Raw genomic sequence first — 11,370 nt, 5'->3', positions numbered from 1 at the left:
TGTTCCCCACTGCTGCCTCTCCAACATCATCTTCCGGCAATCCAATGTATACACTTCTCTTCTCTTTTGCACTTCATATATTAAAACAATCTCTTACAGTCTCCTTTATATTAATGGCAAGCATACCCCTATATTTAATCTTCTCCCTCCTTATATATATTTTTCTTGCCCTCTGTTGGTATTTGTAAACTTGCCAATTCTCTAGTTTCCCATTTCCCTTATAAGCTTTCTCTTTTTCTATCCCTGACTTCCCTCGTCGGTCATGGTTGTCTCATCCTCCCTGTACCATGCCGCTTTGTCCTCGGGATATATTTCTGCTACGTTTCCTGAATTACTCCAAAAAACTCCTGCCATTGCTGTGTCACTGTCTTTCCTGCTCAGTCCCTCTCCCAGTCAATTCTACTCAGCTTCTCCCTTAGGCCTCTGCAGTTGTCTTTTTTCAGCTGTAATACTGTTACCTCTGATTCTATCTTCTCCCTCTCAAAATGCAGAGTAAATTCAACCATGTTATAATTACTTCTTCCTAATTTTCCTTCACATGAAGCTCCCTGATCTAGTCTACCTCATTGCACAACACTAAAACCAATAAGGCCTGTTCCCTCATGGGTTGCATCACAAGCTGCTCCAAAAAGCCATCTCGCAGACATTCCATGAAATGGTTTTTCGTACAATCCACTACCAACCTGATTTCCCCACTCCACTTGCATATTGAAATCTCCCATGACAACTGTACTCTGCCTTTTCTACACATCTTTTCTATTTCCTGATATATCTTGTAGCCCAGCTCCTGACTACTGTTTGGAGGCCTGTACAAGACTCCAACTGTGGTTGCTTTTACAATGTGTTGCATCAATTTCACTCACGCAAATTCTACACCTACTTCATTTCTTACGATTGATGTAAATTCATATTTTTCCAAATAATGCAACCGCAACCCGACTCCCCACCTGCCTATCTTCTTGATAGGAAGTATATCCTTGAATATTCAGCTCCTAATCAATCCTGAACCCTTTGCAGCCATGGTGGTGGGGGTTATCAGTTCCTGATCCTGTTCATGCAGTTTATTTAAATTAATCCACCTTCTTCCTGGAACCAATCTATTTGTCTATTGGGTTCTGTTTAGGTGTCAGCCACCCAGCTCTGTGCTGTTATTGGAGATAAATGATCTGGGATGACAGCCAGTATCAGCACAGTGCTCACAGTTTATGGCACCCAGATAAAGGGCTTGCAGTTCAGGGGAATTTCGAAATATACTTTCAATCTTCTGTCTATTTCTCCTCATGCTGTCTCCTGACCTATCTAATTTTACCCCGTCTTACCCCCCTTATTTTCTCACTCAGTCTGTCTTTCACTTTTCTCTCCACTCTGTTTAACTTCCTTCACTTTCTCTCTCTGTCTCTCTCTCTCTCTGTCTATCTCCAACAACACTCTCTGCTTTCAAATAGTGCAGCTGGAGAGCTCGTGGACGCACGTGGGGCGGAATGGCCTTCCAATGTGCTGTATTAATTGTGAGGTTCTCTGAGCCACAATAAAAACTTTAGGTGCCCGCTGAGAAAAGCTGGTCCGGTGAAGGGCACTGTGCACAATCATCCATTATCTCTTCCTGTTGTCTGACATGCAGCGGCCGCGAAATATCTGGTCAATCAAAATATATTGAAATTCGAGCAGACGGGAGGACATTCAAAAGATGATGTTGCAATCGGGATTTAACAAACAGTTCCCATATATCAAATGCGGATTTGCCTGACAGCAGCTCCTCCCAATTAACATTCCTTAGCTCCTGCCTGATGCTGACATAAGTTATCCTTTACCCAATTCCGTAGCTTCCCACAAGGTGCTGCTCAAAGCTATCTTAAATCTGAAGTAGTGATCACTGTTTCCAAAATGCACTCCCACTGAAAGATCAGTCACTTTTAACCAGGCTCATTAACGAGGTCCAGTATGGCCCCTCCTCTAATTGTACTATCCATATACTGTTGCAAGAAACCCTCTTTGATGCACCAAACAAAATCTGTCCCTTCTGAGGATTTTGATCTCAGGATGTCCCGTCAATATTGAGGATGTTGAAGTCACTCACTATGACAATTCTGTTGTTTATACACCTTTCCATAGTCGACGTACATATCTGTTCCTCAATCTGTATGTAGTTTTTGGAGGGACTACAGTATGAACTTAAAACAGCGATTGCATCTTATTGTTGTCCTCTGCACATTATGCCTTACTGGATGAGCCCCCTAGTACGTCCTCTTTCAGTGCAGATGTAACATTCTCCCTGTTTAATCATACACTTCCTCCACCTCTTTTACCTTCCTCTCTATCTCGCATAAAACAATGAAACCCTGAAATGTTGAGCAGCCGGTCCTATCCCTGACTCAACTCAGTCTCTTTAATGTCCATAACATCATAGTTCCATATACTGATTCAGACTCCAAGTTGATCGAGCTTACCCAGAATAATCCTTGCATTAAAATAAATACACTTCAGTCCAACGCCATCAGATCCTGAACTGATATTTGGTTTGAGTTTCCCTGATGTAAATTATCCAATTCCATTCTCTGGTGACAGGAGATTACAAATGACTGTCAGTTAAGCAGAAAATATTTGAAACAAAGAGTTCCAGTTTCCTCCCTTGCCCCTTCAATCTGCCCAATTCCAGTAAAGTATAATTGTTTGCTTCATCCAATTACTCCAGCCATTCACTGCACAGTCTGCAACTCTCTCTGGACCCACTGGATTGACTGCTCTCTTGTCCCTCTCTCAACCAAATCGCTATAATATTAGCATTGCAGTAATGTATCCTTAATCAAGCTTCAAGTTTATCTGTCTTGCCTGCAATACACCTCACATTATTATCAGCACACTTCAGACTGCCAGTCCCTTTGTGTTCTGTCGCCTCTGCCTGTTTGTTGTGTGTCTTAACTGTACTGGGATTAATCTCCAACTCCTTCTCAGTCACTTTACTTGTGGACCTACTGTTCTACTCAACCCCACCAACCCCCGTCCCAACCCCCCCTGCAACCCCGCCACACTAGTTTAAACCCTCCTGAGTGACAATAGCAAAGCTGCCTACCAGGAGATTGGGGCCAGTTCAGGTCCATCCCGTCCTTCTTGTGTATATCCCACCGACCCAAGAACCAGGAAGCCCTGCCACCTCTCCCAACTCTTTGGCCATGTATTTAACTGTGCTACCGGTCTATTCCTAACCTCACTGGCACGTGGCATAATCTCGTCTCTCCAAACTTCAAATATCATTTTAGCACAGCTTTGACAAAACGTTTTCTTTAAAATGGATCATAGACTTTTCATAAAAGCTTAAGTGTGACCTCATTAACCAGGGAATTGGAATCCACTGAATCTGTCCCAATGACCACAGGATCTGTTATCTATCACCTCCACGAAACCTGTTTGACAAGGTACACCACCCCAGCCTGACCCTCATTGTCGTCCACATACCGCCCCAGCCTGACCCTCACTCCCATCCAGAAACCTCCCGCAGCCTGACCCACACCACCGTTGAACTCATTCCCAGCCTGATGCTCACCGCGATCCACAAAACGCCCGAGCCTGTCCCTGAACTCCATACACACACCACGTCCAGCCTGTCCCTCAACACCGTCCACACACCTCCTGCAGCCTGACCCGCACCACCGTTGAACTCCATCCCCAGCCTGACGCTCACCGCAATCCACAAAACGCCCCGAGCCTGTCCCTCAATTCTATCCACATACCGCGCCCAGCCTGTCCCTCAACACCATACACACACCGCCCCCAGCCTGACCCTCACCGCTGTCCACACACCATTCCCTGAGTGACCCTCACCGCTCTCCACACACCGCCCCCATTCTGACCCTCACCGACATCTACACACTGCCCCCAGCCTGACCCTCACCAACGTCCACACACCGCCCCCAGCCTGACCCGCACTGCCATCTGCACAACACCCCAGTCTAATCTTCACCGCCATCCACACAACCCCCCCAGCCTGACTCTCACTGACGTCCACACACTGCCACCAGGCTGACCCGAAGTGACGTCCATAAATTGCTCCCAGCCTGATTCTCAATGCCGTCCAAACACCGCCCCCAGCCTGACCCTCAGTGACGTACACAAACTGCCCCCAGCTTGACCCACACTGCCGTCAACACACCACCCCCAGCCTGAGCCTCACCATTGCCCCACACCGCCGTCCAAAAACCGCCCCCAGACTGGTCTCACTGACGTTCACGCACCCCCCCCCCGCCTGACCATCATAGACGTCCACGCCCAGTCCCCAGCCTGACCCTCACCAATGTGCACGCACCGCCCACAGGCTGACCCTCTCCACTGTCCACACACCACCCCCAGCCTGGCCCTCTCTGACGTCCATGCACCGTCCCCAATCCGTGACTCACCGCCGTCCATGCATCGTCCCCAGTCTGACTCTCACCGACATCCATGCACTGTCCACAATCTGACCCTCACCGGCGTCCACGCACTGTCTGCAGTCTGACCCTCACCGACGTCCAACACTGTCCCCAATCTGACTCTCACTGACGTACACACTGCGTAACCAGACTGACTGCCATCGCCGTCCAACAACGCCCCAGACTGACCCACAAATCCGTCCACAAATCGCGCCTAGCCTGACCCTCACAACCGTCCACAAAACATCTCCAGAGATATCCTCACCTCCGTCCACTAAACGCCCCCAGCCTGGCCCTCACCGATGTCCATGCACCGTCCCCAATCCGACACTCACCGACATCCATGCACCGAACGCAATCTGACACTCACCAGCGTCCACGCACTGTCCCCAATCTGACCCTCACCAGCGTCCAATCACTGTCACCAATCTGACCCTCACCGGCGTCTGCGCACTGTCCCCAATCTGACCCTCCCTGACGTTCACACTCCGTCCCCAGTCTGACTCCCATCGCCGTCCAAGAACGCCCTACTCTGTCCCTCAAATCCGTCCACACACCGCCCCCAACCTGACCCTCACCGCCGTCCACACACCAACGCTAGAATGAACCTCATCGCTGTCCACTTACTACGTGCAGTTTGACTCTCACTACTGTCCACACACCGCTCCCAGCCTGATCCTCAGCACCCTCCACACACTGCCCCCAACCAGACCCTCACCGCCGCCCACACACCGCCCCGAGCCTGACCCTCACCGACGTCCTCAAACCACCCCCTGCCTGACCCTCAACGCCGTCCACACACCGCCCCCAGCCTGACCCTTACTGATGTACATGCAATGTCCCCATTTAGACACTCACCGACATCCACACACCGCCCCAAGCCTGACCCTCACCACCGTCCACGCAGTGCCACCAGTCTGATGTTCACCGCCGTCCACACACCACACCCTGCCTGAACCTCACTACCGTCCACACACCACCCCCAGACTGACCCTCACTCCCGTCCACACGCCTCTTCCAGCCTGACCCTCACCGCCATCCACACAGTGCCCCGATCCTGTCCCTCAAATCCGTCCACACACCGCGCTCAGCCTGACCCTCACCGCCGTCCACATACCGCCCCCAGCCTGATTCTCATTGCCTTACACACACCGCACCCAGCCTGACCCTCACTGTCGGCCACACACCAACCGCGGAGTGACACTCACCGCCGTCCACTTACAGCCCGCAGTTTGACACGAACTGCTGCCCACATACTGACCCCAGCCTCGCCCTCACCACCTTCCACACATTGCCCCCGTCTATTTTTCCCCGCCGTCCACACACCACTCCCAGCCTGACTCTCTCCAACGCCACGCACCGCCACCAGCCTGACCCTCAGCAATGTCCACACACCGCCCCCAGCCTGACCCTCACTGCTGTCCACACGCCACCTCAGTCTATTTTTCCCTGCCGTCCCAACACAGCCCTGAGCCTGACCCTCACCGACGTCCTGAAACAACCCCCTGCCTGACCCTCAATGCCGTCCACACACCGCGCACAACCTGACCTTCACCATTGCCCCCACACCGCCTGCCGCCTGACCCACACTGCCGTTCACACACCGCCCCCATTCTGACTCTCACCAACGTCCACGAACCGCCCCCAGCCGGACCATCGCCGATGTCCATACACCGCCCCCACCCTGACCATCATCGACGTCCACGCACCGTTCCCAGCCTGGCCGTCATCGACATCCACGCACCACCCACAGCATGACCATCAGCGACGTCCACGCACTGTCCCCAGCCTGACCCCCACCGATGTGCACGCACCGCCCCCGTCTGGCCCTTCCCGACGTCCACGCATCTTCCCCAGTCTGACTCTCGCCGGCATCCACGCACTGTCCTCAATCTAACTGTGAACGATGTCCACTCGCCGCCCACAGTCTGATCCTCTCCGCCGCCAACATTCCGCCCGCAGCGTGACCCTCACTGGATTCCGCATACCTCCCTCAGCCTGACCTTCACCAAAGTAATGCACTGCCCAAACCTGACCCTCACTGCCGTGAGCACTCTGCCCAGCCTGACCCTCATTGCCATCAACACATCGTCTCCAGCCTGACCCTCACCGACATACACGCACTGCCACCAACCTGACCGTCACCCATGTCCACACTCTGCCCCCAGCCTGACCCTCACCACCCGCCACACACTGCCCCCAACCAGACCCTCACCGCTGTCCACACACTGCCCCAGACTATTTTTCTCTGCCGTCCAAACACCTTCCCCAGACTGACTCTCTCCGACGTCCATACACCACCTCCAGACTGACCCTCAGCGATGTCCACATACTGCCCCGAGCCTGACCCACACCGACATCCTCACACCACCCCCTGCCTGACCATCAACGCCGACCACACACCACCCCCAGCCTGACCCTCACCGCCATTCACACACCGACCCCAATCTGACCCCCACTGCCATCCGCACACCGCCCCCAACCTCACCCTCATTGGCGTCAACACATCGCCCCCAGCCTGACCTTCACTGACGTGCACGCACTGCCCCAGCCTGAATCTCAACACCGTCTATACACCGTGCCCAGCCTATCCCTCACCGCCGTTCACAAAACGCCACCAGCTTGACCCTCAACACCGTACACACACCGCCCCCAGCCTGACCCTCTTCGCCATACACACACCGCACCCAGCCTGATCCTCACCGCCGTCCAACACCATCCCTTGAGTGATCCTAACCGCCGTTCACACTCCATTCGGACCCTCACCGACGTCCACACACCACCCTCAGCCTGACCCTCACCGATGTCCACACACTGTCCCCAGCCTGACCCACACTGCCGTCTGCAGAATGTCCCGGTCTAATCTACACTGCCGTCCACGCACCACCCCCAGCCTGACTCTCGCTGCCGTCCACGCACCACCCCCAACCTGACTATCACTGACGTCCACACACCACCCCCAGCCTGACCCTCAGTGACGTCCACAAACTGCCCCCAGCCTGACCCACACTGCCGTCAACACACTGCCCCCAGCCTGACCGTCACCATTGCCCACACTGCCGTCAAAACACGCCCATAGACTGGTGTCACTGACGTCCACACAATACCCCCAGCCTGACCCTCAGTGACGTCCACAAACTGCCCACAGCCTGACCCACACTGCCGTCAACACACTGCCCCCAGCCTGACCGTCACCATTGCCCACACTGCCGTCAAAACACGCCCATAGACTGGTGTCACTGACGTTCACGGACCCACCCGCCTTGCGAGCATCGACGTCCACACACCGCCCGCAGCCTGACCATCACCGCCATTCACGCATTGTCCCCAGTCTGACCCTCACCAATGTGCACGCACCGACCACAGGCTGACCCTCCCCGCTGACATCCATGCACTGTCCCCAATCCGACACTCACCGACCTCCAAGCACTTTCCCAATCTGACACTCACCGACATCCAAGCACTGTCCCCAATCTGACCCTCACTGACATCCAAGCACTGTCCCCAATCTGACCCTCACTGACATCCAAGCACTGTCCCCAATCTGACTGTCACTGACCTTCACACTCCGTCCCCAGTCTGACTCCCATCGCCGTCAAAAAACGCCCCAGTCTGACACTCAAATCCGTGCGCTCACCACGCCCAGCCTGCCCCTCACAACCGTCCACACAACATCCCCAGTGATATCCTCACCTCCGTCCACTAATCCCCCACAGTCTGACCCTCACTGCCATCCACATACCGTCCCCAGCCTGACCCTAACTGCTGTCCACACCGCCCCCAGCCTGACCCTCACCGACGTTCATGCACCGTCCCTATTCCGACACTCTCCGTTGTCCACACACTGTCCCCAGTCTGACTCTCGCCGGCATCCACGCACTGTCCTCAATCTGACTGTGAACGATGTCCACTCGCCGCCCACAGTCTGATCCTCTCCGCCACCAACATTCCGCCCGCAGCGTGACCCTCACTGGATTCCGCATACCTCCCTCAGCCTGACCTTCACCAAAGTAATGCACTGCCCAAACCTGACCCTCACTGCCGTGAGCACTCCGCCCAGCCTGACCCTCATTGCCATCAACACATCGTCTCCAGCCTGACCCTCACCGACATACACGCACTGCCACCAACCTGACCGTCACCCATGTCCACACTCTGCCCCCAGCCTGACCCTCACCACCCGCCACACACTGCCCCCAACCAGACCCTCACCGCTGTCCACACACTGCCCCAGACTATTTTTCTCCGCCGTCCAAACACCTTCCCCAGACTGACTCTCTCCGACGTCCATACACCGCCTCCAGACTGACCCTCAGCGATGTCCACATACTGCCCCGAGCCTGACCCACACCGACATCCTCACACCACCCCCTGCCTGACCATCAACGCCGACCACACACAACCCCCAGCCTGACCCTCACCGCCATTCACACACCGATCCCAATCTGACCCCCACTGCCATCCGCACACCGCCCCCAACCTCACCCTCATTGGCGTCAACACACCGCCCCCAGCCTGACCTTCACTGACGTGCACGCACTGCCCCCAGCCTGAACCTCAACATCGTCTACACACCGTACCCAGGCTGTCCCTCACCGCCGTTCACAAAACGCCACCAGCCTGACCCTCAACACCGTACACACACCGCCCCCAGCCTGACCCTCTTCGCCATACACACACCGCACCCAGGCTGATCCTCACCGCCGTCCACACACCATCCCTTGAGTGACCTTCACCGCCGTTCACACACCACCCTCAGCCTGACCCTCACCGATGTCCAACACTGTCCCCAGCCTGACACACACTGCCGTCTGCACAATGTCACGGTCTAATCTACACTGCCGTCCACGCACCACTCCCAGCCTGACTCTCACTGCCGTCCATGCATCACCCCCAGCCTGACTCTTACTGACGTCCACACACCGCCCCCAGCCTGACCCTAACTGCTGTCCACACCGCCCCCAGCCTGACCCTCACCGACGTTCATGCACCGTCCCTATTCCGACACCCTCTGTTGTCCACACACCGCCCCCAGCCTGACCCTCAGTGACGTCCACAAACTGCCCCCAACCTGACCCACACTGCCGTCAACACACTGCCCCCAGCCTGACCGTCACCATTCCCCCACACTGCCGTGAAAACAACGTCCATAGACTGGTGTCACTGACGTTCACGGACCTACCCGCCCTGCGATCATCGACGTCCACACACCGCCCGCAGCCTGACCATCACCGCCATTCACGCATTGTCCCCAGTCTGACCCTCACCAATGTGCACGCACCGACCACAGGCTGACCCTCCTAGCTGTCCACGCACCGCCGCGAGCCTGGCCCTCACTGACATCCATGCACCGTCCCCAATCCGACACTCACCGACCTCCAAGCACTGTCCCCAATCTGACACTCACCGACATCCAAGCACTGTCCCCAATCTGACCCTCACTGACATCCAAGCACTGTCCCCAATCTGACTGTCACTGACCTTCACACTCCGTCCCCAGTCTGACTCCCATCGCCGTCAAAAAACGCCCCTGTCTGACACTCAAATCCGTGCGCTCACCACGCCCAGCCTGCCCCTCACAACCGTCCACACAACATCCCCAGTGATATCCTCACCTCCGTCCACTAATCCCCCACAGTCTGACCCTCACTGCCATCCACATACCGTCCCCAGCCTGACCCTAACTGCTGTCCACACCGCCCCCAGCCTGACCCTCACCGACGTTCATGCACCGTCCCTATTCCGACACTCTCCGTTGTCCACACACCGTCCCCAGTCTGACTCTCACCGACGTCCATGCACCGTCGCCAGTCTGACTCTCACCGACATACATGCACTGTCCCCAATCTGACCCTCATTGACGTCCACGCACTGTCCCCAATCTGACCCTCACCGACGTCCATACTCTGTCCCCAGTCTGACTCCCATCGCCGTCCAAGAACGCCCCACTCTGACCCTCAAATCCGTCCATAAACTAAGCCCAGCCTGACCTTCAACGCCAGCCACACAACATCCCCAGGGAGATCCTCACCTCCGTCCACTATCCGCCCGCATTCTGACCCTCACTGCCGTCCACACACCGCCCCCAGCATGACCATCACTGACGTCCATGCGCCGCCCCCAGCCTGACCCTCAATGACATGCTTGCACCGCCCTCAGCCTGACCCTCTCTGCCGCCCACGCACTGTCCCCAGCCTGGCCCTTCCCGATGTCCACGCACCGTCCCCAATCTGACACTCACCAACGTCCACCCACCATCCCCAGTCAGAATCTCACCGGCATCCACGCACTGTCCTCAATCTGACTTTGAACGACGTCCACTCGCCGCCCACAGTCTGATCCTCTCCGCCGCCAACATACTGCCCGCAGCGTGACCCTCACTGGATTCCGCACACGGACCTCAGCCTGACCCTCACCGAAGTGCATGCACTGCCCCAACCTGGCCCTCAGTGCCGTCCACACAACATCCCCAGGGAGATCCTCACCTCTGTCCACTAATCGCCCCCAGTCTGACCCTCACTGCCGTCCACACACCGCCCTCTCCCTACCCTCACCGCCATACACACACCGCCCCCAGCCTAACCCTCACTGCCGTCCACACACCGCACCCAGCCTGACCCTCACCGCCATCCACACACCAACCCTAGAATGACCCTCACTGCCGTCCACTTGCTGCCCGCAGTTTGACCCTAACTGCTGTCTACACACCGCCCACAGCCTGACACTCGCCACCCTCCACACACTGTCCCCAGCCTGACCCTCACCGACGTCCACACTCCGTCCCAGTCTATTTCTCCCCGCCGTCCACACACTACCCCCAGCCTGACTCTCTCTGACGTCCACACACCGCCCCCAGCCTGACCCTCACCGACGTCCACACACCGCCCAAAGCCTGACTTTCACTGACATCTGCACAGCGCCCCAGCCTGACCCTCACCACCGTCCACGCAGTGCCCCCAGTCTGATG

Source organism: Chiloscyllium plagiosum, unplaced genomic scaffold (genome assembly GCF_037043375.1).
Source record: "Chiloscyllium plagiosum isolate Xiang-an unplaced genomic scaffold, Cpla_swu_hap1 HiC_scaffold_46, whole genome shotgun sequence".
Lineage (NCBI taxonomy): Eukaryota > Metazoa > Chordata > Chondrichthyes > Orectolobiformes > Hemiscylliidae > Chiloscyllium > Chiloscyllium plagiosum.
This window is presented reverse-complemented; position numbering follows the sequence as displayed.